Genomic DNA, 26,931 nt, shown 5'->3' with positions numbered 1-26,931 from the left:
CCCATATGGTCTAGCGGTTAGGATTCTTGGTTCTCACCCAGGAGCACGACAGTGGCGCATTACCTAACCAGTCCCATATGGTCTAGCGGTTAGAATGCCTGGTTCTCACCCAGGAGCACGGCTATGACAGTGGCGCCCTACCTAACCAGTCCCATATGGTCTAGCGGTTAGGATTCCTGGTTTTCACCCAGGCAGCCCGGGTTCAACTCCCGGTATAGGAACATGTCTTTAATGTGCCCACAAGCCAATGTGTTCTTTGTGTTAATCCCACGATGGATTAAATGGTGCAAAGTTGTTGGCTGAAGGCAAACATCAGGTAAGGCAACAAACCTCTGGCTAAGCACATGGCATAAAACAGGTGATGGTTCAGATCAGGACTATACAGTTTTCAGTGATGAGGATGTACACAAGCAGGCCTGCTAGTTTGAGCAGCGAGTCAAGGTGGCTGTTTATGTGAAAATCAAATGAGCATCTTTGAAACAAGGCAGGGTGCATTAAGGGTACGTCTTTTGCCATCTTACAATGCTGTTCCTTGACTCTCTGTGAATGGTGCTCCTGCCTGTTCATCGGTGGTTATGACAAGTTGCATATCGACGATGATGAAACTGAGCCAAGAGCCCATTGTTAATCAGGGTTGATGAACAGGTTTTAACCAGGACAGGCAGATGTTTTTGTGTCCAAAAAGTATTAAACATGTTTTTCTACAACAGTAAGAGCATCACTGAATGTTCTGGGCTTCTATTTTGTGCTGCACTTTTTCAAGTTTTACTGTCTAGATTTTTGCGATGAGGTCCTCACTCGCAATGGTAGCATGACCGAGCGGTCTAAGGTGCTGGATTTAGGCTCCAGTCTCTTCGGGGGCGTGGGTTCGAATCCCACTGCTGCCATAGTCTTCGGGTTCTTTTCGTGTTTCTTCCATCCCCTACCAATAAATTGTAAGGGCTGCAGTGGAAATCAAATCTGTTACAGAATGTCTGTCAAGTACAATCAAGCAGGAATCTCATCAAGAGCAATTCTTCCAAACCAGGGTGATGTTAAGTGTTGTGGAAGTTTTCCGTTCAATAAAGCCTGCAGACAAGCGGTGAGTGGTAGCTAACATTCTTTAATAATAACAAGAACAGAAACCAAGCTTGGTGAAGGAATGCATCATCGCGGGGCAGACGATGGGCAGAGTCCCTAACTGAGTCTAGCATGGCCTTCAGTTACATACCTCTTACAGGAACTAAAGGCAGTACACAGCTGTTTTCACACCTTTGGTACCCCCCTCCCCCAAAGAAAGTTACACACTCCCTTGCTACCTCTTACAGTGGAGAAGGAGACAAAAGACTCCTCCCCCCACTCTGGGTCCTTTGTGTGTGAATGCTTCCCTCCAACTTCCTGAGATACCATCTGTTACCAGTATGAGTGTGAGAGACATGCTAAAATCGAGTGGCACCAAGGTATTATACACTAAAATAATGTGATTAATACATGAATAAAAGAAATTCTTTTGCAAAAGTCATTTACCATGTGCAGATGTTTCATATATTTTTATTCACAGTGTCAACACTGACTGGTTAGTGGCTACTCAAGTGTGCTACAAGTCCACCACATTGTAAGGTGTTAGATTGTGTGGTCTTAGGATCTGGGTTAAGACTCCAGGCTCCTCACACATGTGGGTTGAAATCCTATTGCTGCAATAAGAGTTTAACCAGGGCAGGCAGATGCTATTGTATCCAAAAACATTCAGGCAAGTATTAAACATGTTTTTCTAAAACAGCAAGAGCATCACTGAATGTTCTGGGCTTCTATTTTGTGCTGCACTTTTTCAAGTTTTACTGTCTAGATTTTTGAGATGAGGTCCTCGCTCGTAATGGTAGCATGACCGAGCGGTCTAAGGTGCTGGATTAAGGCTCCAGTCTCTTCGGAGGCGTGGGTTCGAATCCCACTGCTGCCATAGTGTTCTAGCGGCAAAGTTTTGTTTCTTCCATGCCTTACCAATAAATTGTAAGGGCTACAGTGGAAATCAAATCTGTTATAGAACGTCTGTCAAGTCCAAACATGCAGGAAAGTCATCAGGAGCAATTCTTCCAAACCACATTAGTCCGGTGCTGTAAAGTCATTTACAACTTGCATGTTTTTCGTGTCTTTTTGTTCATGGTCTCATCACTGACTGGTTAGTGGACTTTCCCGCATGCCACTCAAGTGTGCTTCAAGTCCAGTCCACTCCCTTGTAATGTGCTTTTGAGCAGAACCTGCAACCGCTGGAGAATTGATTAAGGTGCTGCTATGTTGGTCTCACCAAGGCTGCAGAGTGACAAGAGTATCCTTGATTTCATGACAGTGGAGCAGTCCCATATGGTCTAGCGGTTAGAATGCCTGGTTCTCACCCAGGAGCACGAGCACGACAGTGGCGCACTACCTAACCGGTCCCATATGGTCTAGCGGTTAGGATTCTTGGTTCTCACCCAGGAGCACGACAGTGGCGCATTACCTAACCAGTCCCATATGGTCTAGCGGTTAGAATGCCTGGTTCTCACCCAGGAGCACGGCTATGACAGTGGCGCCCTACCTAACCAGTCCCATATGGTCTAGCGGTTAGGATTCCTGGTTTTCACCCAGGCGGCCCGGGTTCAACTCCCGATATAGGAACATGTCTTTAATGTGCCCACAAGCCAATGTGTTCTTTGTGTTAATCCCACGATGGATTAAATGGTGCAAAGTTGTTGGCTGAAGGCAAACATCAGGTAAGGCAACAAACCTCTGGCTAAGCACATGGCATAAAACAGGTGATGGTTCAGATCAGGACTATACAGTTTTCAGTGATGAGGATGTACACAAGCAGGCCTGCTAGTTTGAGCAGCGAGTCAAGGTGGCTGTTTATGTGAAAATCAAATGAGCATCTTTGAAACAAGGCAGGGTGCATTAAGGGTACGTCTTTTGCCATCTTACAATGCTGTTCCTTGACTCTCTGTGAATGGTGCTCCTGCCTGTTCATCGGTGGTTATGACAAGTTGCATATCGACGATGATGAAACTGAGCCAAGAGCCCATTGTTAATCAGGGTTGATGAACAGGTTTTAACCAGGACAGGCAGATGTTTTTGTGTCCAAAAAGTATTAAACATGTTTTTCTACAACAGTAAGAGCATCACTGAATGTTCTGGGCTTCTATTTTGTGCTGCACTTTTTCAAGTTTTACTGTCTAGATTTTTGCGATGAGGTCCTCACTCGCAATGGTAGCATGACCGAGCGGTCTAAGGTGCTGGATTTAGGCTCCAGTCTCTTCGGGGGCGTGGGTTCGAATCCCACTGCTGCCATAGTCTTCGGGTTCTTTTCGTGTTTCTTCCATCCCCTACCAATAAATTGTAAGGGCTGCAGTGGAAATCAAATCTGTTACAGAATGTCTGTCAAGTACAATCAAGCAGGAATCTCATCAAGAGCAATTCTTCCAAACCAGGGTGATGTTAAGTGTTGTGGAAGTTTTCCGTTCAATAAAGCCTGCAGACAAGCGGTGAGTGGTAGCTAACATTCTTTAATAATAACAAGAACAGAAACCAAGCTTGGTGAAGGAATGCATCATCGCGGGGCAGACGATGGGCAGAGTCCCTAACTGAGTCTAGCATGGCCTTCAGTTACATACCTCTTACAGGAACTAAAGGCAGTACACAGCTGTTTTCACACCTTTGGTACCCCCCTCCCCCAAAGAAAGTTACACACTCCCTTGCTACCTCTTACAGTGGAGAAGGAGACAAAAGACTCCTCCCCCCACTCTGGGTCCTTTGTGTGTGAATGCTTCCCTCCAACTTCCTGAGATACCATCTGTTACCAGTATGAGTGTGAGAGACATGCTAAAATCGAGTGGCACCAAGGTATTATACACTAAAATAATGTGATTAATACATGAATAAAAGAAATTCTTTTGCAAAAGTCATTTACCATGTGCAGATGTTTCATATATTTTTATTCACAGTGTCAACACTGACTGGTTAGTGGCTACTCAAGTGTGCTACAAGTCCACCACATTGTAAGGTGTTAGATTGTGTGGTCTTAGGATCTGGGTTAAGACTCCAGGCTCCTCACACATGTGGGTTGAAATCCTATTGCTGCAATAAGAGTTTAACCAGGGCAGGCAGATGCTATTGTATCCAAAAACATTCAGGCAAGTATTAAACATGTTTTTCTAAAACAGCAAGAGCATCACTGAATGTTCTGGGCTTCTATTTTGTGCTGCACTTTTTCAAGTTTTACTGTCTAGATTTTTGAGATGAGGTCCTCGCTCGTAATGGTAGCATGACCGAGCGGTCTAAGGTGCTGGATTAAGGCTCCAGTCTCTTCGGAGGCGTGGGTTCGAATCCCACTGCTGCCATAGTGTTCTAGCGGCAAAGTTTTGTTTCTTCCATGCCTTACCAATAAATTGTAAGGGCTACAGTGGAAATCAAATCTGTTATAGAACGTCTGTCAAGTCCAAACATGCAGGAAAGTCATCAGGAGCAATTCTTCCAAACCACATTAGTCCGGTGCTGTAAAGTCATTTACAACTTGCATGTTTTTCGTGTCTTTTTGTTCATGGTCTCATCACTGACTGGTTAGTGGACTTTCCCGCATGCCACTCAAGTGTGCTTCAAGTCCAGTCCACTCCCTTGTAATGTGCTTTTGAGCAGAACCTGCAACCGCTGGAGAATTGATTAAGGTGCTGCTATGTTGGTCTCACCAAGGCTGCAGAGTGACAAGAGTATCCTTGATTTCATGACAGTGGAGCAGTCCCATATGGTCTAGCGGTTAGAATGCCTGGTTCTCACCCAGGAGCACGAGCACGACAGTGGCGCACTACCTAACCGGTCCCATATGGTCTAGCGGTTAGGATTCTTGGTTCTCACCCAGGAGCACGACAGTGGCGCATTACCTAACCAGTCCCATATGGTCTAGCGGTTAGAATGCCTGGTTCTCACCCAGGAGCACGGCTATGACAGTGGCGCCCTACCTAACCAGTCCCATATGGTCTAGCGGTTAGGATTCCTGGTTTTCACCCAGGCGGCCGGGGTTCAACTCCCGATATAGGAACATGTCTTTAATGTGCCCACAAGCCAATGTGTTCTTTGTGTTAATCCCACGATGGATTAAATGGTGCAAAGTTGTTGGCTGAAGGCAAACATCAGGTAAGGCAACAAACCTCTGGCTAAGCACATGGCATAAAACAGGTGATGGTTCAGATCAGGACTATACAGTTTTCAGTGATGAGGATGTACACAAGCAGGCCTGCTAGTTTGAGCAGCGAGTCAAGGTGGCTGTTTATGTGAAAATCAAATGAGCATCTTTGAAACAAGGCAGGGTGCATTAAGGGTACGTCTTTTGCCATCTTACAATGCTGTTCCTTGACTCTCTGTGAATGGTGCTCCTGCCTGTTCATCGGTGGTTATGACAAGTTGCATATCGACGATGATGAAACTGAGCCAAGAGCCCATTGTCAATCAGGGTTGATGAACAGGTTTTAACCAGGACAGGCAGATGTTTTTGTGTCCAAAAAGTATTAAACATGTTTTTCTACAACAGTAAGAGCATCACTGAATGTTCTGGGCTTCTATTTTGTGCTGCACTTTTTCAAGTTTTACTGTCTAGATTTTTGCGATGAGGTCCTCACTCGCAATGGTAGCATGACCGAGCGGTCTAAGGTGCTGGATTTAGGCTCCAGTCTCTTTGGGGGCGTGGGTTCGAATCCCACTGCTGCCATAGTCTTCGGGTTCTTTTCGTGTTCCTTCCATCCCCTACCAATAAATTGTAAGGGCTGCAGTGGAAATCAAATCTGTTACAGAATGTCTGTCAAGTACAATCAAGCAGGAATCTCATCAAGAGCAATTCTTCCAAACCAGGGTGATGTTAAGTGTTGTGGAAGTTTTCCGTTCAATAAAGCCTGCAGACAAGCGGTGAGTGGTAGCTAACATTCTTTAATAATAACAAGAACAGAAACCAAGCTTGGTGAAGGAATGCATCATCGCGGGGCAGACGATGGGCAGAGTCCCTAACTGAGTCTAGCATGGCCTTCAGTTACATACCTCTTACAGGAACTAAAGGCAGTACACAGCTGTTTTCACACCTTTGGTACCCCCCTCCCCCAAAGAAAGTTACACACTCCCTTGCTACCTCTTACAGTGGAGAAGGAGACAAAAGACTCCTCCCCCCACTCTGGGTCCTTTGTGTGTGAATGCTTCCCTCCAACTTCCTGAGATACCATCTGTTACCAGTATGAGTGTGAGAGACATGCTAAAATCGAGTGGCACCAAGGTATTATACACTAAAATAATGTGATTAATACATGAATAAAAGAAATTCTTTTGCAAAAGTCATTTACCATGTGCAGATGTTTCATATATTTTTATTCACAGTGTCAACACTGACTGGTTAGTGGCTACTCAAGTGTGCTACAAGTCCACCACATTGTAAGGTGTTAGATTGTGTGGTCTTAGGATCTGGGTTAAGACTCCAGGCTCCTCACACATGTGGGTTGAAATCCTATTGCTGCAATAAGAGTTTAACCAGGGCAGGCAGATGCTATTGTATCCAAAAACATTCAGGCAAGTATTAAACATGTTTTTCTAAAACAGCAAGAGCATCACTGAATGTTCTGGGCTTCTATTTTGTGCTGCACTTTTTCAAGTTTTACTGTCTAGATTTTTGAGATGAGGTCCTCACTCGTAATTGTAGCATGACCGAGCGGTCTAAGGTGCTGGATTAAGGCTCCAGTCTCTTCGGAGGCGTGGGTTCGAATCCCACTGCTGCCATAGTGTTCTAGCGGCAAAGTTTTGTTTCTTCCATGCCTTACCAATAAATTGTAAGGGCTACAGTGGAAATCAAATCTGTTATAGAACGTCTGTCAAGTGCATGAAAGTCATCAGGAGCAATTCTTCCAAACCACATTAGTCCGGTGCTGTAAAGTCATTTACAACTTGCATGTTTTTCGTGTCTTTTTGTTCATGGTCTCATCACTGACTGGTTAGTGGACTTTCCCGCATGCCACTCAAGTGTGCTTCAAGTCCAGTCCACTCCCTTGTAATGTGCTTTTGAGCAGAACCTGCAACCGCTGGAGAATTGATTAAGGTGCTGCTATGTTGGTCTCACCAAGGCTGCAGAGTGACAAGAGTATCCTTGATTTCATGACAGTGGAGCAGTCCCATATGGTCTAGCGGTTAGAATGCCTGGTTCTCACCCAGGAGCACGAGCACGACAGTGGCGCACTACCTAACCGGTCCCATATGGTCTAGCGGTTAGGATTCTTGGTTCTCACCCAGGAGCACGACAGTGGCGCATTACCTAACCAGTCCCATATGGTCTAGCGGTTAGAATGCCTGGTTCTCACCCAGGAGCACGGCTATGACAGTGGCGCACTACCTAACCAGTCCCATATGGTCTAGCGGTTAGGATTCCTGGTTTTCACCCAGGCGGCCCGGGTTCAACTCCCGGTATGGGAACATGTCTTTAATGTGCCCACAAGCCAATGTGTTCTTTGTGTTAATCCCACGATGGATTAAATGGTGCAAAGTTGTTGGCTGAAGGCAAACATCAGGTAAGGCAACAAACCTCTGGCTAAGCACATGGCATAAAACAGGTGATGGTTCAGATCAGGACTATACAGTTTTCAGTGATGAGGATGTACACAAGCAGGCCTGCTAGTTTGAGCAGCGAGTCAAGGTGGCTGTTTATGTGAAAATCAAATGAGCATCTTTGAAACAAGGCAGGGTGCATTAAGGGTACGTCTTTTGCCATCTTACAATGCTGTTCCTTGACTCTCTGTGAATGGTGCTCCTGCCTGTTCATCGGTGGTTATGACAAGTTGCATATCGACGATGATGAAACTGAGCCAAGAGCCCATTGTTAATCAGGGTTGATGAACAGGTTTTAACCAGGACAGGCAGATGTTTTTGTGTCCAAAAAGTATTAAACATGTTTTTCTACAACAGTAAGAGCATCACTGAATGTTCTGGGCTTCTATTTTGTGCTGCACTTTTTCAAGTTTTACTGTCTAGATTTTTGCGATGAGGTCTTCACTCGCAATGGTAGCATGACCGAGCGGTCTAAGGTGCTGGATTTAGGCTCCAGTCTCTTTGGGGGCGTGGGTTCGAATCCCACTGCTGCCATAGTCTTCGGGTTCTTTTCGTGTTCCTTCCATCCCCTACCAATAAATTGTAAGGGCTGCAGTGGAAATCAAATCTGTTACAGAATGTCTGTCAAGTACAATCAAGCAGGAATCTCATCAAGAGCAATTCTTCCAAACCAGGGTGATGTTAAGTGTTGTGGAAGTTTTCCGTTCAATAAAGCCTGCAGACAAGCGGTGAGTGGTAGCTAACATTCTTTAATAATAACAAGAACAGAAACCAAGCTTGGTGAAGGAATGCATCATCGCGGGGCAGACGATGGGCAGAGTCCCTAACTGAGTCTAGCATGGCCTTCAGTTACATACCTCTTACAGGAACTAAAGGCAGTACACAGCTGTTTTCACACCTTTGGTACCCCCCTCCCCCAAAGAAAGTTACACACTCCCTTGCTACCTCTTACAGTGGAGAAGGAGACAAAAGACTCCTCCCCCCACTCTGGGTCCTTTGTGTGTGAATGCTTCCCTCCAACTTCCTGAGATACCATCTGTTACCAGTATGAGTGTGAGAGACATGCTAAAATCGAGTGGCACCAAGGTATTATACACTAAAATAATGTGATTAATACATGAATAAAAGAAATTCTTTTGCAAAAGTCATTTACCATGTGCAGATGTTTCATATATTTTTATTCACAGTGTCAACACTGACTGGTTAGTGGCTACTCAAGTGTGCTACAAGTCCACCACATTGTAAGGTGTTAGATTGTGTGGTCTTAGGATCTGGGTTAAGACTCCAGGCTCCTCACACATGTGGGTTGAAATCCTATTGCTGCAATAAGAGTTTAACCAGGGCAGGCAGATGCTATTGTATCCAAAAACATTCAGGCAAGTATTAAACATGTTTTTCTAAAACAGCAAGAGCATCACTGAATGTTCTGGGCTTCTATTTTGTGCTGCACTTTTTCAAGTTTTACTGTCTAGATTTTTGAGATGAGGTCCTCACTCGTAATTGTAGCATGACCGAGCGGTCTAAGGTGCTGGATTAAGGCTCCAGTCTCTTCGGAGGCGTGGGTTCGAATCCCACTGCTGCCATAGTGTTCTAGCGGCAAAGTTTTGTTTCTTCCATGCCTTACCAATAAATTGTAAGGGCTACAGTGGAAATCAAATCTGTTATAGAACGTCTGTCAAGTGCATGAAAGTCATCAGGAGCAATTCTTCCAAACCACATTAGTCCGGTGCTGTAAAGTCATTTACAACTTGCATGTTTTTTGTGTCTTTTTGTTCATGGTCTCATCACTGACTGGTTAGTGGACTTTCCCGCATGCCACTCAAGTGTGCTTCAAGTCCAGTCCACTCCCTTGTAATGTGCTTTTGAGCAGAACCTGCAACCGCTGGAGAATTGATTAAGGTGCTGCTATGTTGGTCTCACCAAGGCTGCAGAGTGACAAGAGTATCCTTGATTTCATGACAGTGGAGCAGTCCCATATGGTCTAGCGGTTAGAATGCCTGGTTCTCACCCAGGAGCACGAGCACGACAGTGGCGCACTACCTAACCGGTCCCATATGGTCTAGCGGTTAGGATTCTTGGTTCTCACCCAGGAGCACGACAGTGGCGCATTACCTAACCAGTCCCATATGGTCTAGCGGTTAGAATGCCTGGTTCTCACCCAGGAGCACGGCTATGACAGTGGCGCCCTACCTAACCAGTCCCATATGGTCTAGCGGTTAGGATTCCTGGTTTTCACCCAGGCGGCCCGGGTTCAACTCCCGGTATGGGAACATGTCTTTAATGTGCCCACAAGCCAATGTGTTCTTTGTGTTAATCCCACGATGGATTAAATGGTGCAAAGTTGTTGGCTGAAGGCAAACATCAGGTAAGGCAACAAACCTCTGGCTAAGCACATGGCATAAAACAGGTGATGGTTCAGATCAGGACTATACAGTTTTCAGTGATGAGGATGTACACAAGCAGGCCTGCTAGTTTGAGCAGCGAGTCAAGGTGGCTGTTTATGTGAAAATCAAATGAGCATCTTTGAAACAAGGCAGGGTGCATTAAGGGTACGTCTTTTGCCATCTTACAATGCTGTTCCTTGACTCTCTGTGAATGGTGCTCCTGCCTGTTCATCGGTGGTTATGACAAGTTGCATATCGACGATGATGAAACTGAGCCAAGAGCCCATTGTTAATCAGGGTTGATGAACAGGTTTTAACCAGGACAGGCAGATGTTTTTGTGTCCAAAAAGTATTAAACATGTTTTTCTACAACAGTAAGAGCATCACTGAATGTTCTGGGCTTCTATTTTGTGCTGCACTTTTTCAAGTTTTACTGTCTAGATTTTTGCGATGAGGTCCTCACTCGCAATGGTAGCATGACCGAGCGGTCTAAGGTGCTGGATTTAGGCTCCAGTCTCTTCGGGGGCGTGGGTTCGAATCCCACTGCTGCCATAGTCTTCGGGTTCTTTTCGTGTTTCTTCCATCCCCTACCAATAAATTGTAAGGGCTGCAGTGGAAATCAAATCTGTTACAGAATGTCTGTCAAGTACAATCAAGCAGGAATCTCATCAAGAGCAATTCTTCCAAACCAGGGTGATGTTAAGTGTTGTGGAAGTTTTCCGTTCAATAAAGCCTGCAGACAAGCGGTGAGTGGTAGCTAACATTCTTTAATAATAACAAGAACAGAAACCAAGCTTGGTGAAGGAATGCATCATCGCGGGGCAGACGATGGGCAGAGTCCCTAACTGAGTCTAGCATGGCCTTCAGTTACATACCTCTTACAGGAACTAAAGGCAGTACACAGCTGTTTTCACACCTTTGGTACCCCCCTCCCCCAAAGAAAGTTACACACTCCCTTGCTACCTCTTACAGTGGAGAAGGAGACAAAAGACTCCTCCCCCCACTCTGGGTCCTTTGTGTGTGAATGCTTCCCTCCAACTTCCTGAGATACCATCTGTTACCAGTATGAGTGTGAGAGACATGCTAAAATCGAGTGGCACCAAGGTATTATACACTAAAATAATGTGATTAATACATGACTAAAAGAAATTCTTTTGCAAAAGTCATTTACCATGTGCAGATGTTTCATATATTTTTATTCACAGTGTCAACACTGACTGGTTAGTGGCTACTCAAGTGTGCTACAAGTCCACCACATTGTAAGGTGTTAGATTGTGTGGTCTTAGGATCTGGGTTAAGACTCCAGGCTCCTCACACATGTGGGTTGAAATCCTATTGCTGCAATAAGAGTTTAACCAGGGCAGGCAGATGCTATTGTATCCAAAAACATTCAGGCAAGTATTAAACATGTTTTTCTAAAACAGCAAGAGCATCACTGAATGTTCTGGGCTTCTATTTTGTGCTGCACTTTTTCAAGTTTTACTGTCTAGATTTTTGAGATGAGGTCCTCGCTCGTAATGGTAGCATGACCGAGCGGTCTAAGGTGCTGGATTAAGGCTCCAGTCTCTTCGGAGGCGTGGGTTCGAATCCCACTGCTGCCATAGTGTTCTAGCGGCAAAGTTTTGTTTCTTCCATGCCTTACCAATAAATTGTAAGGGCTACAGTGGAAATCAAATCTGTTATAGAACGTCTGTCAAGTCCAAACATGCAGGAAAGTCATCAGGAGCAATTCTTCCAAACCACATTAGTCCGGTGCTGTAAAGTCATTTACAACTTGCATGTTTTTCGTGTCTTTTTGTTCATGGTCTCATCACTGACTGGTTAGTGGACTTTCCCGCATGCCACTCAAGTGTGCTTCAAGTCCAGTCCACTCCCTTGTAATGTGCTTTTGAGCAGAACCTGCAACCGCTGGAGAATTGATTAAGGTGCTGCTATGTTGGTCTCACCAAGGCTGCAGAGTGACAAGAGTATCCTTGATTTCATGACAGTGGAGCAGTCCCATATGGTCTAGCGGTTAGAATGCCTGGTTCTCACCCAGGAGCACGAGCACGACAGTGGCGCACTACCTAACCAGTCCCATATGGTCTAGCGGTTAGGATTCTTGGTTCTCACCCAGGAGCACGACAGTGGCGCATTACCTAACCAGTCCCATATGGTCTAGCGGTTAGAATGCCTGGTTCTCACCCAGGAGCACGAGCACGACAGTGGCGCACTACCTAACCGGTCCCATATGGTCTAGCGGTTAGGATTCTTGGTTCTCACCCAGGAGCACGACAGTGGCGCATTACCTAACCAGTCCCATATGGTCTAGCGGTTAGAATGCCTGGTTCTCACCCAGGAGCACGGCTATGACAGTGGCGCCCTACCTAACCAGTCCCATATGGTCTAGCGGTTAGGATTCCTGGTTTTCACCCAGGCAGCCCGGGTTCAACTCCCGGTATGGGAACATGTCTTTAATGTGCCCACAAGCCAATGTGTTCTTTGTGTTAATCCCACGATGGATTAAATGGTGCAAAGTTGTTGGCTGAAGGCAAACATCAGGTAAGGCAACAAACCTCTGGCTAAGCACATGGCATAAAACAGGTGATTGTTCAGATCAGGACTATACAGTTTTCAGTGATGAGGATGTACACAAGCAGGCCTGCTAGTTTGAGCAGCTAGTCAAGGTGGCTGTTTATGTGAAAATCAAATGAGCATCTTTGAAACAAGGCAGGGTGCATTAAGGGTACGTCTTTTGCCATCTTACAATGCTGTTCCTTGACTCTCTGTGAATGGTGCTCCTGCCTGTTCATCGGTGGTTATGACAAGTTGCATATCGACGATGATGAAACTGAGCCAAGAGCCCATTGTCAATCAGGGTTGATGAACAGGTTTTAACCAGGACAGGCAGATGTTTTTGTGTCCAAAAAGTATTAAACATGTTTTTCTACAACAGTAAGAGCATCACTGAATGTTCTGGGCTTCTATTTTGTGCTGCACTTTTTCAAGTTTTACTGTCTAGATTTTTGCGATGAGGTCCTCACTCGCAATGGTAGCATGACCGAGCGGTCTAAGGTGCTGGATTTAGGCTCCAGTCTCTTTGGGGGCGTGGGTTCGAATCCCACTGCTGCCATAGTCTTCGGGTTCTTTTCGTGTTCCTTCCATCCCCTACCAATAAATTGTAAGGGCTGCAGTGGAAATCAAATCTGTTACAGAATGTCTGTCAAGTACAATCAAGCAGGAATCTCATCAAGAGCAATTCTTCCAAACCAGGGTGATGTTAAGTGTTGTGGAAGTTTTCCGTTCAATAAAGCCTGCAGACAAGCGGTGAGTGGTAGCTAACATTCTTTAATAATAACAAGAACAGAAACCAAGCTTGGTGAAGGAATGCATCATCGCGGGGCAGACGATGGGCAGAGTCCCTAACTGAGTCTAGCATGGCCTTCAGTTACATACCTCTTACAGGAACTAAAGGCAGTACACAGCTGTTTTCACACCTTTGGTACCCCCCTCCCCCAAAGAAAGTTACACACTCCCTTGCTACCTCTTACAGTGGAGAAGGAGACAAAAGACTCCTCCCCCCACTCTGGGTCCTTTGTGTGTGAATGCTTCCCTCCAACTTCCTGAGATACCATCTGTTACCAGTATGAGTGTGAGAGACATGCTAAAATCGAGTGGCACCAAGGTATTATACACTAAAATAATGTGATTAATACATGAATAAAAGAAATTCTTTTGCAAAAGTCATTTACCATGTGCAGATGTTTCATATATTTTTATTCACAGTGTCAACACTGACTGGTTAGTGGCTACTCAAGTGTGCTACAAGTCCACCACATTGTAAGGTGTTAGATTGTGTGGTCTTAGGATCTGGGTTAAGACTCCAGGCTCCTCACACATGTGGGTTGAAATCCTATTGCTGCAATAAGAGTTTAACCAGGGCAGGCAGATGCTATTGTATCCAAAAACATTCAGGCAAGTATTAAACATGTTTTTCTAAAACAGCAAGAGCATCACTGAATGTTCTGGGCTTCTATTTTGTGCTGCACTTTTTCAAGTTTTACTGTCTAGATTTTTGAGATGAGGTCCTCGCTCGTAATGGTAGCATGACCGAGCGGTCTAAGGTGCTGGATTAAGGCTCCAGTCTCTTCGGAGGCGTGGGTTCGAATCCCACTGCTGCCATAGTGTTCTAGCGGCAAAGTTTTGTTTCTTCCATGCCTTACCAATAAATTGTAAGGGCTACAGTGGAAATCAAATCTGTTATAGAACGTCTGTCAAGTCCAAACATGCAGGAAAGTCATCAGGAGCAATTCTTCCAAACCACATTAGTCCGGTGCTGTAAAGTCATTTACAACTTGCATGTTTTTCGTGTCTTTTTGTTCATGGTCTCATCACTGACTGGTTAGTGGACTTTCCCGCATGCCACTCAAGTGTGCTTCAAGTCCAGTCCACTCCCTTGTAATGTGCTTTTGAGCAGAACCTGCAACCGCTGGAGAATTGATTAAGGTGCTGCTATGTTGGTCTCACCAAGGCTGCAGAGTGACAAGAGTATCCTTGATTTCATGACAGTGGAGCAGTCCCATATGGTCTAGCGGTTAGAATGCCTGGTTCTCACCCAGGAGCACGAGCACGACAGTGGCGCACTACCTAACCAGTCCCATATGGTCTAGCGGTTAGGATTCTTGGTTCTCACCCAGGAGCACGACAGTGGCGCATTACCTAACCAGTCCCATATGGTCTAGCGGTTAGAATGCCTGGTTCTCACCCAGGAGCACGAGCACGACAGTGGCGCACTACCTAACCGGTCCCATATGGTCTAGCGGTTAGGATTCTTGGTTCTCACCCAGGAGCACGACAGTGGCGCATTACCTAACCAGTCCCATATGGTCTAGCGGTTAGAATGCCTGGTTCTCACCCAGGAGCACGGCTATGACAGTGGCGCCCTACCTAACCAGTCCCATATGGTCTAGCGGTTAGGATTCCTGGTTTTCACCCAGGCAGCCCGGGTTCAACTCCCGGTATGGGAACATGTCTTTAATGTGCCCACAAGCCAATGTGTTCTTTGTGTTAATCCCACGATGGATTAAATGGTGCAAAGTTGTTGGCTGAAGGCAAACATCAGGTAAGGCAACAAACCTCTGGCTAAGCACATGGCATAAAACAGGTGATGGTTCAGATCAGGACTATACAGTTTTCAGTGATGAGGATGTACACAAGCAGGCCTGCTAGTTTGAGCAGCGAGTCAAGGTGGCTGTTTATGTGAAAATCAAATGAGCATCTTTGAAACAAGGCAGGGTGCATTAAGGGTACGTCTTTTGCCATCTTACAATGCTGTTCCTTGACTCTCTGTGAATGGTGCTCCTGCCTGTTCATCGGTGGTTATGACAAGTTGCATATCGACGATGATGAAACTGAGCCAAGAGCCCATTGTCAATCAGGGTTGATGAACAGGTTTTAACCAGGACAGGCAGATGTTTTTGTGTCCAAAAAGTATTAAACATGTTTTTCTACAACAGTAAGAGCATCACTGAATGTTCTGGGCTTCTATTTTGTGCTGCACTTTTTCAAGTTTTACTGTCTAGATTTTTGCGATGAGGTCCTCACTCGCAATGGTAGCATGACCGAGCGGTCTAAGGTGCTGGATTTAGGCTCCAGTCTCTTTGGGGGCGTGGGTTCGAATCCCACTGCTGCCATAGTCTTCGGGTTCTTTTCGTGTTCCTTCCATCCCCTACCAATAAATTGTAAGGGCTGCAGTGGAAATCAAATCTGTTACAGAATGTCTGTCAAGTACAATCAAGCAGGAATCTCATCAAGAGCAATTCTTCCAAACCAGGGTGATGTTAAGTGTTGTGGAAGTTTTCCGTTCAATAAAGCCTGCAGACAAGCGGTGAGTGGTAGCTAACATTCTTTAATAATAACAAGAACAGAAACCAAGCTTGGTGAAGGAATGCATCATCGCGGGGCAGACGATGGGCAGAGTCCCTAACTGAGTCTAGCATGGCCTTCAGTTACATACCTCTTACAGGAACTAAAGGCAGTACACAGCTGTTTTCACACCTTTGGTACCCCCCTCCCCCAAAGAAAGTTACACACTCCCTTGCTACCTCTTACAGTGGAGAAGGAGACAAAAGACTCCTCCCCCCACTCTGGGTCCTTTGTGTGTGAATGCTTCCCTCCAACTTCCTGAGATACCATCTGTTACCAGTATGAGTGTGAGAGACATGCTAAAATCGAGTGGCACCAAGGTATTATACACTAAAATAATGTGATTAATACATGAATAAAAGAAATTCTTTTGCAAAAGTCATTTACCATGTGCAGATGTTTCATATATTTTTATTCACAGTGTCAACACTGACTGGTTAGTGGCTACTCAAGTGTGCTACAAGTCCACCACATTGTAAGGTGTTAGATTGTGTGGTCTTAGGATCTGGGTTAAGACTCCAGGCTCCTCACACATGTGGGTTGAAATCCTATTGCTGCAATAAGAGTTTAACCAGGGCAGGCAGATGCTATTGTATCCAAAAACATTCAGGCAAGTATTAAACATGTTTTTCTAAAACAGCAAGAGCATCACTGAATGTTCTGGGCTTCTATTTTGTGCTGCACTTTTTCAAGTTTTACTGTCTAGATTTTTGAGATGAGGTCCTCACTCGTAATTGTAGCATGACCGAGCGGTCTAAGGTGCTGGATTAAGGCTCCAGTCTCTTCGGAGGCGTGGGTTCGAATCCCACTGCTGCCATAGTGTTCTAGCGGCAAAGTTTTGTTTCTTCCATGCCTTACCAATAAATTGTAAGGGCTACAGTGGAAATCAAATCTGTTATAGAACGTCTGTCAAGTGCATGAAAGTCATCAGGAGCAATTCTTCCAAACCACATTAGTCCGGTGCTGTAAAGTCATTTACAACTTGCATGTTTTTCGTGTCTTTTTGTTCATGGTCTCATCACTGACTGGTTAGTGGACTTTCCCGCATGCCACTCAAGTGTGCTTCAAGTCCAGTCCACTCCCTTGTAATGTGCTTTTGAGCAGAACCTGCAACCGCTGGAGAATTGATTAAGGTGCTGCTATGTTGGTCTCACCAAGGCTGCAGAGTGACAAGAGTATCCTTGATTTCATGACAGTGGAGCAGTCCCATATGGTCTAGCGGTTAGAATGCCTGGTTCTCACCCAGGAGCACGAGCACGACAGTGGCGCACTACCTAACCGGTCCCATATGGTCTAGCGGTTAGGATTCTTGGTTCTCACCCAGGAGCACGACAGTGGCGCATTACCTAACCAGTCCCATATGGTCTAGCGGTTAGAATGCCTGGTTCTCACCCAGGAGCATGGCTATGACAGTGGCGCCCTACCTAACCAGTCCCATATGGTCTAGCGGTTAGGATTCCTGGTTTTCACCCAGGCGGCCCGGGTTCAACTCCCGGTATGGGAACATGTCTTTAATGTGCCCACAAGCCAATGTGTTCTTTGTGTTAATCCCACGATGGATTAAATGGTGCAAAGTTGTTGGCTGAAGGCAAACATCAGGTAAGGCAACAAACCTCTGGCTAAGCACATGGCATAAAACAGGTGATGGTTCAGATCAGGACTATACAGTTTTCAGTGATGAGGATGTACACAAGCAGGCCTGCTAGTTTGAGCAGCGAGTCAAGGTGGCTGTTTATGTGAAAATCAAATGAGCATCTTTGAAACAAGGCAGGGTGCATTAAGGGTACGTCTTTTGCCATCTTACAATGCTGTTCCTTGACTCTCTGTGAATGGTGCTCCTGCCTGTTCATCGGTGGTTATGACAAGTTGCATATCGACGATGATGAAACTGAGCCAAGAGCCCATTGTTAATCAGGGTTGATGAACAGGTTTTAACCAGGACAGGCAGATGTTTTTGTGTCCAAAAAGTATTAAACATGTTTTTCTACAACAGTAAGAGCATCACTGAATGTTCTGGGCTTCTATTTTGTGCTGCACTTTTTCAAGTTTTACTGTCTAGATTTTTGCGATGAGGTCCTCACTCGCAATGGTAGCATGACCGAGCGGTCTAAGGTGCTGGATTTAGGCTCCAGTCTCTTCGGGGGCGTGGGTTCGAATCCCACTGCTGCCATAGTCTTCGGGTTCTTTTCGTGTTTCTTCCATCCCCTACTAATAAATTGTAAGGGCTGCAGTGGAAATCAAATCTGTTACAGAATGTCTGTCAAGTACAATCAAGCAGGAATCTCATCAAGAGCAATTCTTCCAAACCAGGGTGATGTTAAGTGTTGTGGAAGTTTTCCGTTCAATAAAGCCTGCAGACAAGCGGTGAGTGGTAGCTAACATTCTTTAATAATAACAAGAACAGAAACCAAGCTTGGTGAAGGAATGCATCATCGCGGGGCAGACGATGGGCAGAGTCCCTAACTGAGTCTAGCATGGCCTTCAGTTACATACCTCTTACAGGAACTAAAGGTAGTACACAGCTGTTTTCACACCTTTGGTACCCCCCTCCCCCAAAGAAAGTTACACACTCCCTTGCTACCTCTTACAGTGGAGAAGGAGACAAAAGACTCCTCCCCCCACTCTGGGTCCTTTGTGTGTGAATGCTTCCCTCCAACTTCCTGAGATACCATCTGTTACCAGTATGAGTGTGAGAGACATGCTAAAATCGAGTGGCACCAAGGTATTATACACTAAAATAATGTGATTAATACATGAATAAAAGAAATTCTTTTGCAAAAGTCATTTACCATGTGCAGATGTTTCATATATTTTTATTCACAGTGTCAACACTGACTGGTTAGTGGCTACTCAAGTGTGCTTCAAGTCCACCACATTGTAAGGTGTTAGATTGTGTGGTCTTAGGATCTGGGTTAAGACTCCAGGCTCCTCACACATGTGGGTTGAAATCCTATTGCTGCAATAAGAGTTTAACCAGGGCAGGCAGATGCTATTGTATCCAAAAACATTCAGGCAAGTATTAAACATGTTTTTCTAAAACAGCAAGAGCATCACTGAATGTTCTGGGCTTCTATTTTGTGCTGCACTTTTTCAAGTTTTACTGTCTAGATTTTTTGAGATGAGGTCCTCACTCGTAATGGTAGCATGACCGAGCGGTCTAAGGTGCTGGATTAAGGCTCCAGTCTCTTCGGAGGCGTGGGTTCGAATCCCACTGCTGCCATAGTGTTCTAGCGGCAAAGTTTTGTTTCTTCCATGCCTTACCAATAAATTGTAAGGGCTACAGTGGAAATCAAATCTGTTATAGAACGTCTGTCAAGTGCATGAAAGTCATCAGGAGCAATTCTTCCAAACCACATTAGTCCGGTGCTGTAAAGTCATTTACAACTTGCATGTTTTTCGTGTCTTTTTGTTCATGGTCTCATCACTGACTGGTTAGTGGACTTTCCCGCATGCCACTCAAGTGTGCTTCAAGTCCAGTCCACTCCCTTGTAATGTGCTTTTGAGCAGAACCTGCAACCGCTGGAGAATTGATTAAGGTGCTGCTATGTTGGTCTCACCAAGGCTGCAGAGTGACAAGAGTATCCTTGATTTCATGACAGTGGAGCAGTCCCATATGGTCTAGCGGTTAGAATGCCTGGTTCTCACCCAGGAGCACGAGCACGACAGTGGCGCACTACCTAACCAGTCCCATATGGTCTAGCGGTTAGGATTCTTGGTTCTCACCCAGGAGCACGACAGTGGCGCATTACCTAACCAGTCCCATATGGTCTAGCGGTTAGAATGCCTGGTTCTCACCCAGGAGCACGAGCACGACAGTGGCGCACTACCTAACCAGTCCCATATGGTCTAGCGGTTAGGATTCTTGGTTCTCACCCAGGAGCACGACAGTGGCGCATTACCTAACCAGTCCCATATGGTCTACCGGTTACAATGCCTGGTTCTCACCCAGGAGCACGGCTATGACAGTGGCGCCCTACCTAACCAGTCCCATATGGTCTAGCGGTTAGGATTCCTGGTTTTCACCCAGGCGGCCCGGGTTCAACTCCCGGTATGGGAACATGTCTTTAATGTGCCCACAAGCCAATGTGTTCTTTGTGTTAATCCCACGATGGATTAAATGGGGCAAAGTTGTTGGCTGAAGGCAAACATCAGGTAAGGCAACAAACCTCTGGCTAAGCACATGGCATAAAACAGGTGATGGTTCAGATCAGGACTATACAGTTTTCAGTGATGAGGATGTACACAAGCAGGCCTGCTAGTTTGAGCAGCGAGTCAAGGTGGCTGTTTATGTGAAAATCAAATGAGCATCTTTGAAACAAGGCAGGGTGCATTAAGGGTACGTCTTTTGCCATCTTACAATGCTGTTCCTTGACTCTCTGTGAATGGTGCTCCTGCCTGTTCATCGGTGGTTATGACAAGTTGCATATCGACGATGATGAAACTGAGCCAAGAGCCCATTGTTAATCAGGGTTGATGAACAGGTTTTAACCAGGACAGGCAGATGTTTTTGTGTCCAAAAAGTATTAAACATGTTTTTCTACAACAGTAAGAGCATCACTGAATGTTCTGGGCTTCTACTTTGTGCTGCACTTTTTCAAGTTTTACTGTCTAGATTTTTGCGATGAGGTCCTCACTCGCAATGGTAGCATGACCGAGCAGTCTAAGGTGCTGGATTTAGGCTCCAGTCTCTTTGGGGGCGTGGGTTCGAATCCCACTGCTGCCATAGTCTTCGGGTTCTTTTCGTGTTCCTTCCATCCCCTACCAATAAATTGTAAGGGCTGCAGTGGAAATCAAATCTGTTACAGAATGTCTGTCAAGTACAATCAAGCAGGAATCTCATCAAGAGCAATTCTTCCAAACCAGGGTGATGTTAAGTGTTGTGGAAGTTTTCCGTTCAATAAAGCCTGCAGACAAGCGGTGAGTGGTAGCTAACATTCTTTAATAATAACAAGAACAGAAACCAAGCTTGGTGAAGGAATGCATCATCGCGGGGCAGACGATGGGCAGAGTCCCTAACTGAGTCTAGCATGGCCTTCAGTTACATACCTCTTACAGGAACTAAAGGCAGTACACAGCTGTTTTCACACCTTTGGTACCCCCCTCCCCCAAAGAAAGTTACACACTCCCTTGCTACCTCTTACAGTGGAGAAGGAGACAAAAGACTCCTCCCCCCACTCTGGGTCCTTTGTGTGTGAATGCTTCCCTCCAACTTCCTGAGATACCATCTGTTACCAGTATGAGTGTGAGAGACATGCTAAAATCGAGTGGCACCAAGGTATTATACACTAAAATAATGTGATTAATACATGAATAAAAGAAATTCTTTTGCAAAAGTCATTTACCATGTGCAGATGTTTCATATATTTTTATTCACAGTGTCAACACTGACTGGTTAGTGGCTACTCAAGTGTGCTACAAGTCCACCACATTGTAAGGTGTTAGATTGTGTGGTCTTAGGATCTGGGTTAAGACTCCAGGCTCCTCACACATGTGGGTTGAAATCCTATTGCTGCAATAAGAGTTTAACCAGGGCAGGCAGATGCTATTGTATCCAAAAACATTCAGGCAAGTATTAAACATGTTTTTCTAAAACAGCAAGAGCATCACTGAATGTTCTGGGCTTCTATTTTGTGCTGCACTTTTTCAAGTTTTACTGTCTAGATTTTTGAGATGAGGTCCTCGCTCGTAATGGTAGCATGACCGAGCGGTCTAAGGTGCTGGATTAAGGCTCCAGTCTCTTCGGGGGCGTGGGTTCGAATCCCACTGCTGCCATAGTGTTCTAGCGGCAAAGTTTTGTTTCTTCCATGCCTTACCAATAAATTGTAAGGGCTACAGTGGAAATCAAATCTGTTATAGAACGTCTGTCAAGTCCAAACATGCAGGAAAGTCATCAGGAGCAATTCTTCCAAACCACATTAGTCCGGTGCTGTAAAGTCATTTACAACTTGCATGTTTTTCGTGTCTTTTTGTTCATGGTCTCATCACTGACTGGTTAGTGGACTTTCCCGCATGCCACTCAAGTGTGCTTCAAGTCCAGTCCACTCCCTTGTAATGTGCTTTTGAGCAGAACCTGCAACCGCTGGAGAATTGATTAAGGTGCTGCTATGTTGGTCTCACCAAGGCTGCAGAGTGACAAGAGTATCCTTGATTTCATGACAGTGGAGCAGTCCCATATGGTCTAGCGGTTAGAATGCCTGGTTCTCACCCAGGAGCACGAGCACGACAGTGGCGCACTACCTAACCAGTCCCATATGGTCTAGCGGTTAGGATTCTTGGTTCTCACCCAGGAGCACGACAGTGGCGCATTACCTAACCAGTCCCATATGGTCTAGCGGTTAGAATGCCTGGTTCTCACCCAGGAGCACGAGCACGACAGTGGCGCACTACCTAACCGGTCCCATATGGTCTAGCGGTTAGGATTCTTGGTTCTCACCCAGGAGCACGACAGTGGCGCATTACCTAACCAGTCCCATATGGTCTAGCGGTTAGAATGCCTGGTTCTCACCCAGGAGCACGGCTATGACAGTGGCGCCCTACCTAACCAGTCCCATATGGTCTAGCGGTTAGGATTCCTGGTTTTCACCCAGGCAGCCCGGGTTCAACTCCCGGTATGGGAACATGTCTTTAATGTGCCCACAAGCCAATGTGTTCTTTGTGTTAATCCCACGATGGATTAAATGGTGCAAAGTTGTTGGCTGAAGGCAAACATCAGGTAAGGCAACAAACCTCTGGCTAAGCACATGGCATAAAACAGGTGATGGTTCAGATCAGGACTATACAGTTTTCAGTGATGAGGATGTACACAAGCAGGCCTGCTAGTTTGAGCAGCTAGTCAAGGTGGCTGTTTATGTGAAAATCAAATGAGCATCTTTGAAACAAGGCAGGGTGCATTAAGGGTACGTCTTTTGCCATCTTACAATGCTGTTCCTTGACTCTCTGTGAATGGTGCTCCTGCCTGTTCATCGGTGGTTATGACAAGTTGCATATCGACGATGATGAAACTGAGCCAAGAGCCCATTGTCAATCAGGGTTGATGAACAGGTTTTAACCAGGACAGGCAGATGTTTTTGTGTCCAAAAAGTATTAAACATGTTTTTCTACAACAGTAAGAGCATCACTGAATGTTCTGGGCTTCTATTTTGTGCTGCACTTTTTCAAGTTTTACTGTCTAGATTTTTGCGATGAGGTCCTCGCTCGTAATGGTAGCATGACCGAGCGGTCTAAGGTGCTGGATTAAGGCTCCAGTCTCTTCGGAGGCGTGGGTTCGAATCCCACTGCTGCCATAGTGTTCTAGCGGCAAAGTTTTGTTTCTTCCATGCCTTACCAATAAATTGTAAGGGCTACAGTGGAAATCAAATCTGTTATAGAACGTCTGTCAAGTCCAAACATGCAGGAAAGTCATCAGGAGCAATTCTTCCAAACCACATTAGTCCGGTGCTGTAAAGTCATTTACAACTTGCATGTTTTTCGTGTCTTTTTGTTCATGGTCTCATCACTGACTGGTTAGTGGACTTTCCCGCATGCCACTCAAGTGTGCTTCAAGTCCAGTCCACTCCCTTGTAATGTGCTTTTGAGCAGAACCTGCAACCGCTGGAGAATTGATTAAGGTGCTGCTATGTTGGTCTCACCAAGGCTGCAGAGTGACAAGAGTATCCTTGATTTCATGACAGTGGAGCAGTCCCATATGGTCTAGCGGTTAGAATGCCTGGTTCTCACCCAGGAGCACGAGCACGACAGTGGCGCACTACCTAACCGGTCCCATATGGTCTAGCGGTTAGGATTCTTGGTTCTCACCCAGGAGCACGACAGTGGCGCATTACCTAACCAGTCCCATATGGTCTAGCGGTTAGAATGCCTGGTTCTCACCCAGGAGCACGGCTATGACAGTGGCGCCCTACCTAACCAGTCCCATATGGTCTAGCGGTTAGGATTCCTGGTTTTCACCCAGGCGGCCCGGGTTCAACTCCCGATATAGGAACATGTCTTTAATGTGCCCACAAGCCAATGTGTTCTTTGTGTTAATCCCACGATGGATTAAATGGTGCAAAGTTGTTGGCTGAAGGCAAACATCAGGTAAGGCAACAAACCTCTGGCTAAGCACATGGCATAAAACAGGTGATGGTTCAGATCAGGACTATACAGTTTTCAGTGATGAGGATGTACACAAGCAGGCCTGCTAGTTTGAGCAGCGAGTCAAGGTGGCTGTTTATGTGAAAATCAAATGAGCATCTTTGAAACAAGGCAGGGTGCATTAAGGGTACGTCTTTTGCCATCTTACAATGCTGTTCCTTGACTCTCTGTGAATGGTGCTCCTGCCTGTTCATCGGTGGTTATGACAAGTTGCATATCGACGATGATGAAACTGAGCCAAGAGCCCATTGTTAATCAGGGTTGATGAACAGGTTTTAACCAGGACAGGCAGATGTTTTTGTGTCCAAAAAGTATTAAACATGTTTTTCTACAACAGTAAGAGCATCACTGAATGTTCTGGGCTTCTATTTTGTGCTGCACTTTTTCAAGTTTTACTGTCTAGATTTTTGCGATGAGGTCCTCACTCGCAATGGTAGCATGACCGAGCGGTCTAAGGTGCTGGATTTAGGCTCCAGTCTCTTCGGGGGCGTGGGTTCGAATCCCACTGCTGCCATAGTCTTCGGGTTCTTTTCGTGTTTCTTCCATCCCCTACCAATAAATTGTAAGGGCTGCAGTGGAAATCAAATCTGTTACAGAATGTCTGTCAAGTACAATCAAGCAGGAATCTCATCAAGAGCAATTCTTCCAAACCAGGGTGATGTTAAGTGTTGTGGAAGTTTTCCGTTCAATAAAGCCTGCAGACAAGCGGTGAGTGGTAGCTAACATTCTTTAATAATAACAAGAACAGAAACCAAGCTTGGTGAAGGAATGCATCATCGCGGGGCAGACGATGGGCAGAGTCCCTAACTGAGTCTAGCATGGCCTTCAGTTACATACCTCTTACAGGAACTAAAGGCAGTACACAGCTGTTTTCACACCTTTGGTACCCCCCTCCCCCAAAGAAAGTTACACACTCCCTTGCTACCTCTTACAGTGGAGAAGGAGACAAAAGACTCCTCCCCCCACTCTGGGTCCTTTGTGTGTGAATGCTTCCCTCCAACTTCCTGAGATACCATCTGTTACCAGTATGAGTGTGAGAGACATGCTAAAATCGAGTGGCACCAAGGTATTATACACTAAAATAATGTGATTAATACATGACTAAAAGAAATTCTTTTGCAAAAGTCATTTACCATGTGCAGATGTTTCATATATTTTTATTCACAGTGTCAACACTGACTGGTTAGTGGCTACTCAAGTGTGCTACAAGTCCACCACATTGTAAGGTGTTAGATTGTGTGGTCTTAGGATCTGGGTTAAGACTCCAGGCTCCTCACACATGTGGGTTGAAATCCTATTGCTGCAATAAGAGTTTAACCAGGGCAGGCAGATGCTATTGTATCCAAAAACATTCAGGCAAGTATTAAACATGTTTTTCTAAAACAGCAAGAGCATCACTGAATGTTCTGGGCTTCTATTTTGTGCTGCACTTTTTCAAGTTTTACTGTCTAGATTTTTGAGATGAGGTCCTCACTCGTAATGGTAGCATGACCGAGCGGTCTAAGGTGCTGGATTAAGGCTCCAGTCTCTTCGGAGGCGTGGGTTCGAATCCCACTGCTGCCATAGTGTTCTAGCGGCAAAGTTTTGTTTCTTCCATGCCTTACCAATAAATTGTAAGGGCTACAGTGGAAATCAAATCTGTTATAGAACGTCTGTCAAGTCCAAACATGCAGGAAAGTCATCAGGAGCAATTCTTCCAAACCACATTAGTCCGGTGCTGTAAAGTCATTTACAACTTGCATGTTTTTCGTGTCTTTTTGTTCATGGTCTCATCACTGACTGGTTAGTGGACTTTCCCGCATGCCACTCAAGTGTGCTTCAAGTCCAGTCCACTCCCTTGTAATGTGCTTTTGAGCAGAACCTGCAACCGCTGGAGAATTGATTAAGGTGCTGCTATGTTGGTCTCACCAAGGCTGCAGAGTGACAAGAGTATCCTTGATTTCATGACAGTGGAGCAGTCCCATATGGTCTAGCGGTTAGAATGCCTGGTTCTCACCCAGGAGCACGAGCACGACAGTGGCGCACTACCTAACCAGTCCCATATGGTCTAGCGGTTAGGATTCTTGGTTCTCACCCAGGAGCACGACAGTGGCGCATTACCTAACCAGTCCCATATGGTCTAGCGGTTAGAATGCCTGGTTCTCACCCAGGAGCACGAGCACGACAGTGGCGCACTACCTAACCGGTCCCATATGGTCTAGCGGTTAGGATTCTTGGTTCTCACCCAGGAGCACGACAGTGGCGCATTACCTAACCAGTCCCATATGGTCTAGCGGTTAGAATGCCTGGTTCTCACCCAGGAGCACGGCTATGACAGTGGCGCCCTACCTAACCAGTCCCATATGGTCTAGCGGTTAGGATTCCTGGTTTTCACCCAGGCAGCCCGGGTTCAACTCCCGGTATGGGAACATGTCTTTAATGTGCCCACAAGCCAATGTGTTCTTTGTGTTAATCCCACGATGGATTAAATGGTGCAAAGTTGTTGGCTGAAGGCAAACATCAGGTAAGGCAACAAACCTCTGGCTAAGCACATGGCATAAAACAGGTGATGGTTCAGATCAGGACTATACAGTTTTCAGTGATGAGGATGTACACAAGCAGGCCTGCTAGTTTGAGCAGCTAGTCAAGGTGGCTGTTTATGTGAAAATCAAATGAGCATCTTTGAAACAAGGCAGGGTGCATTAAGGGTACGTCTTTTGCCATCTTACAATGCTGTTCCTTGACTCTCTGTGAATGGTGCTCCTGCCTGTTCATCGGTGGTTATGACAAGTTGCATATCGACGATGATGAAACTGAGCCAAGAGCCCATTGTCAATCAGGGTTGATGAACAGGTTTTAACCAGGACAGGCAGATGTTTTTGTGTCCAAAAAGTATTAAACATGTTTTTCTACAACAGTAAGAGCATCACTGAATGTTCTGGGCTTCTATTTTGTGCTG

The 26,931-nt window shown here is 45.6% G+C and overlaps 32 non-coding genes across 32 annotated transcripts; all 32 read left to right on the top strand.

Annotated features, from left to right (window-relative positions):
• Positions 1 to 149: 149 nt before the first annotated feature.
• On the top strand, positions 150 to 221 carry trnae-uuc (transfer RNA glutamic acid (anticodon UUC)). The gene has a single exon. It is a non-coding gene; the product is annotated as a tRNA-Glu (tRNA).
• Positions 222 to 805: 584 nt separating this feature from the next.
• trnal-uag (transfer RNA leucine (anticodon UAG)) lies at positions 806 to 887 on the top strand. The gene has a single exon. It is a non-coding gene; the product is annotated as a tRNA-Leu (tRNA).
• A 967-nt stretch (positions 888 to 1,854) lies between these two features.
• trnal-aag (transfer RNA leucine (anticodon AAG)) lies at positions 1,855 to 1,936 on the top strand. The gene has a single exon. It is a non-coding gene; the product is annotated as a tRNA-Leu (tRNA).
• A 623-nt stretch (positions 1,937 to 2,559) lies between these two features.
• On the top strand, positions 2,560 to 2,631 carry trnae-uuc (transfer RNA glutamic acid (anticodon UUC)). Its single transcript has one exon. It is a non-coding gene; the product is annotated as a tRNA-Glu (tRNA).
• Positions 2,632 to 3,215: 584 nt separating this feature from the next.
• trnal-uag (transfer RNA leucine (anticodon UAG)) lies at positions 3,216 to 3,297 on the top strand. Its single transcript has one exon. It is a non-coding gene; the product is annotated as a tRNA-Leu (tRNA).
• Positions 3,298 to 4,264: 967 nt separating this feature from the next.
• On the top strand, positions 4,265 to 4,346 carry trnal-aag (transfer RNA leucine (anticodon AAG)). The gene has a single exon. It is a non-coding gene; the product is annotated as a tRNA-Leu (tRNA).
• A 1,279-nt stretch (positions 4,347 to 5,625) lies between these two features.
• Positions 5,626 to 5,707, top strand: trnal-uag (transfer RNA leucine (anticodon UAG)). Its single transcript has one exon. It is a non-coding gene; the product is annotated as a tRNA-Leu (tRNA).
• Positions 5,708 to 6,674: 967 nt separating this feature from the next.
• trnal-aag (transfer RNA leucine (anticodon AAG)) lies at positions 6,675 to 6,756 on the top strand. Its single transcript has one exon. It is a non-coding gene; the product is annotated as a tRNA-Leu (tRNA).
• A 615-nt stretch (positions 6,757 to 7,371) lies between these two features.
• On the top strand, positions 7,372 to 7,443 carry trnae-uuc (transfer RNA glutamic acid (anticodon UUC)). Its single transcript has one exon. It is a non-coding gene; the product is annotated as a tRNA-Glu (tRNA).
• Positions 7,444 to 8,027: 584 nt separating this feature from the next.
• On the top strand, positions 8,028 to 8,109 carry trnal-uag (transfer RNA leucine (anticodon UAG)). Its single transcript has one exon. It is a non-coding gene; the product is annotated as a tRNA-Leu (tRNA).
• A 967-nt stretch (positions 8,110 to 9,076) lies between these two features.
• Positions 9,077 to 9,158, top strand: trnal-aag (transfer RNA leucine (anticodon AAG)). The gene has a single exon. It is a non-coding gene; the product is annotated as a tRNA-Leu (tRNA).
• A 615-nt stretch (positions 9,159 to 9,773) lies between these two features.
• On the top strand, positions 9,774 to 9,845 carry trnae-uuc (transfer RNA glutamic acid (anticodon UUC)). The gene has a single exon. It is a non-coding gene; the product is annotated as a tRNA-Glu (tRNA).
• Positions 9,846 to 10,429: 584 nt separating this feature from the next.
• On the top strand, positions 10,430 to 10,511 carry trnal-uag (transfer RNA leucine (anticodon UAG)). The gene has a single exon. It is a non-coding gene; the product is annotated as a tRNA-Leu (tRNA).
• Positions 10,512 to 11,478: 967 nt separating this feature from the next.
• Positions 11,479 to 11,560, top strand: trnal-aag (transfer RNA leucine (anticodon AAG)). Its single transcript has one exon. It is a non-coding gene; the product is annotated as a tRNA-Leu (tRNA).
• A 773-nt stretch (positions 11,561 to 12,333) lies between these two features.
• trnae-uuc (transfer RNA glutamic acid (anticodon UUC)) lies at positions 12,334 to 12,405 on the top strand. The gene has a single exon. It is a non-coding gene; the product is annotated as a tRNA-Glu (tRNA).
• Positions 12,406 to 12,989: 584 nt separating this feature from the next.
• Positions 12,990 to 13,071, top strand: trnal-uag (transfer RNA leucine (anticodon UAG)). Its single transcript has one exon. It is a non-coding gene; the product is annotated as a tRNA-Leu (tRNA).
• A 967-nt stretch (positions 13,072 to 14,038) lies between these two features.
• trnal-aag (transfer RNA leucine (anticodon AAG)) lies at positions 14,039 to 14,120 on the top strand. The gene has a single exon. It is a non-coding gene; the product is annotated as a tRNA-Leu (tRNA).
• A 773-nt stretch (positions 14,121 to 14,893) lies between these two features.
• Positions 14,894 to 14,965, top strand: trnae-uuc (transfer RNA glutamic acid (anticodon UUC)). The gene has a single exon. It is a non-coding gene; the product is annotated as a tRNA-Glu (tRNA).
• Positions 14,966 to 15,549: 584 nt separating this feature from the next.
• Positions 15,550 to 15,631, top strand: trnal-uag (transfer RNA leucine (anticodon UAG)). Its single transcript has one exon. It is a non-coding gene; the product is annotated as a tRNA-Leu (tRNA).
• Positions 15,632 to 16,598: 967 nt separating this feature from the next.
• On the top strand, positions 16,599 to 16,680 carry trnal-aag (transfer RNA leucine (anticodon AAG)). Its single transcript has one exon. It is a non-coding gene; the product is annotated as a tRNA-Leu (tRNA).
• A 615-nt stretch (positions 16,681 to 17,295) lies between these two features.
• On the top strand, positions 17,296 to 17,367 carry trnae-uuc (transfer RNA glutamic acid (anticodon UUC)). The gene has a single exon. It is a non-coding gene; the product is annotated as a tRNA-Glu (tRNA).
• Positions 17,368 to 17,951: 584 nt separating this feature from the next.
• On the top strand, positions 17,952 to 18,033 carry trnal-uag (transfer RNA leucine (anticodon UAG)). The gene has a single exon. It is a non-coding gene; the product is annotated as a tRNA-Leu (tRNA).
• Positions 18,034 to 19,001: 968 nt separating this feature from the next.
• On the top strand, positions 19,002 to 19,083 carry trnal-aag (transfer RNA leucine (anticodon AAG)). Its single transcript has one exon. It is a non-coding gene; the product is annotated as a tRNA-Leu (tRNA).
• A 765-nt stretch (positions 19,084 to 19,848) lies between these two features.
• On the top strand, positions 19,849 to 19,920 carry trnae-uuc (transfer RNA glutamic acid (anticodon UUC)). Its single transcript has one exon. It is a non-coding gene; the product is annotated as a tRNA-Glu (tRNA).
• A 584-nt stretch (positions 19,921 to 20,504) lies between these two features.
• Positions 20,505 to 20,586, top strand: trnal-uag (transfer RNA leucine (anticodon UAG)). The gene has a single exon. It is a non-coding gene; the product is annotated as a tRNA-Leu (tRNA).
• A 967-nt stretch (positions 20,587 to 21,553) lies between these two features.
• On the top strand, positions 21,554 to 21,635 carry trnal-aag (transfer RNA leucine (anticodon AAG)). Its single transcript has one exon. It is a non-coding gene; the product is annotated as a tRNA-Leu (tRNA).
• A 773-nt stretch (positions 21,636 to 22,408) lies between these two features.
• Positions 22,409 to 22,480, top strand: trnae-uuc (transfer RNA glutamic acid (anticodon UUC)). Its single transcript has one exon. It is a non-coding gene; the product is annotated as a tRNA-Glu (tRNA).
• A 584-nt stretch (positions 22,481 to 23,064) lies between these two features.
• trnal-aag (transfer RNA leucine (anticodon AAG)) lies at positions 23,065 to 23,146 on the top strand. The gene has a single exon. It is a non-coding gene; the product is annotated as a tRNA-Leu (tRNA).
• A 623-nt stretch (positions 23,147 to 23,769) lies between these two features.
• On the top strand, positions 23,770 to 23,841 carry trnae-uuc (transfer RNA glutamic acid (anticodon UUC)). The gene has a single exon. It is a non-coding gene; the product is annotated as a tRNA-Glu (tRNA).
• A 584-nt stretch (positions 23,842 to 24,425) lies between these two features.
• trnal-uag (transfer RNA leucine (anticodon UAG)) lies at positions 24,426 to 24,507 on the top strand. The gene has a single exon. It is a non-coding gene; the product is annotated as a tRNA-Leu (tRNA).
• A 967-nt stretch (positions 24,508 to 25,474) lies between these two features.
• Positions 25,475 to 25,556, top strand: trnal-aag (transfer RNA leucine (anticodon AAG)). The gene has a single exon. It is a non-coding gene; the product is annotated as a tRNA-Leu (tRNA).
• Positions 25,557 to 26,329: 773 nt separating this feature from the next.
• On the top strand, positions 26,330 to 26,401 carry trnae-uuc (transfer RNA glutamic acid (anticodon UUC)). Its single transcript has one exon. It is a non-coding gene; the product is annotated as a tRNA-Glu (tRNA).
• Positions 26,402 to 26,931: the final 530 nt, after the last annotated feature.

Source organism: Neolamprologus brichardi, chromosome 3 (genome assembly GCF_056152115.1).
Source record: "Neolamprologus brichardi isolate AB-2024 chromosome 3, ASM5615211v1, whole genome shotgun sequence".
Lineage (NCBI taxonomy): Eukaryota > Metazoa > Chordata > Actinopteri > Cichliformes > Cichlidae > Neolamprologus > Neolamprologus brichardi.
Note: the sequence above shows the minus strand (reverse complement) of the source record. Positions and strands in the feature narration are given on the sequence as shown.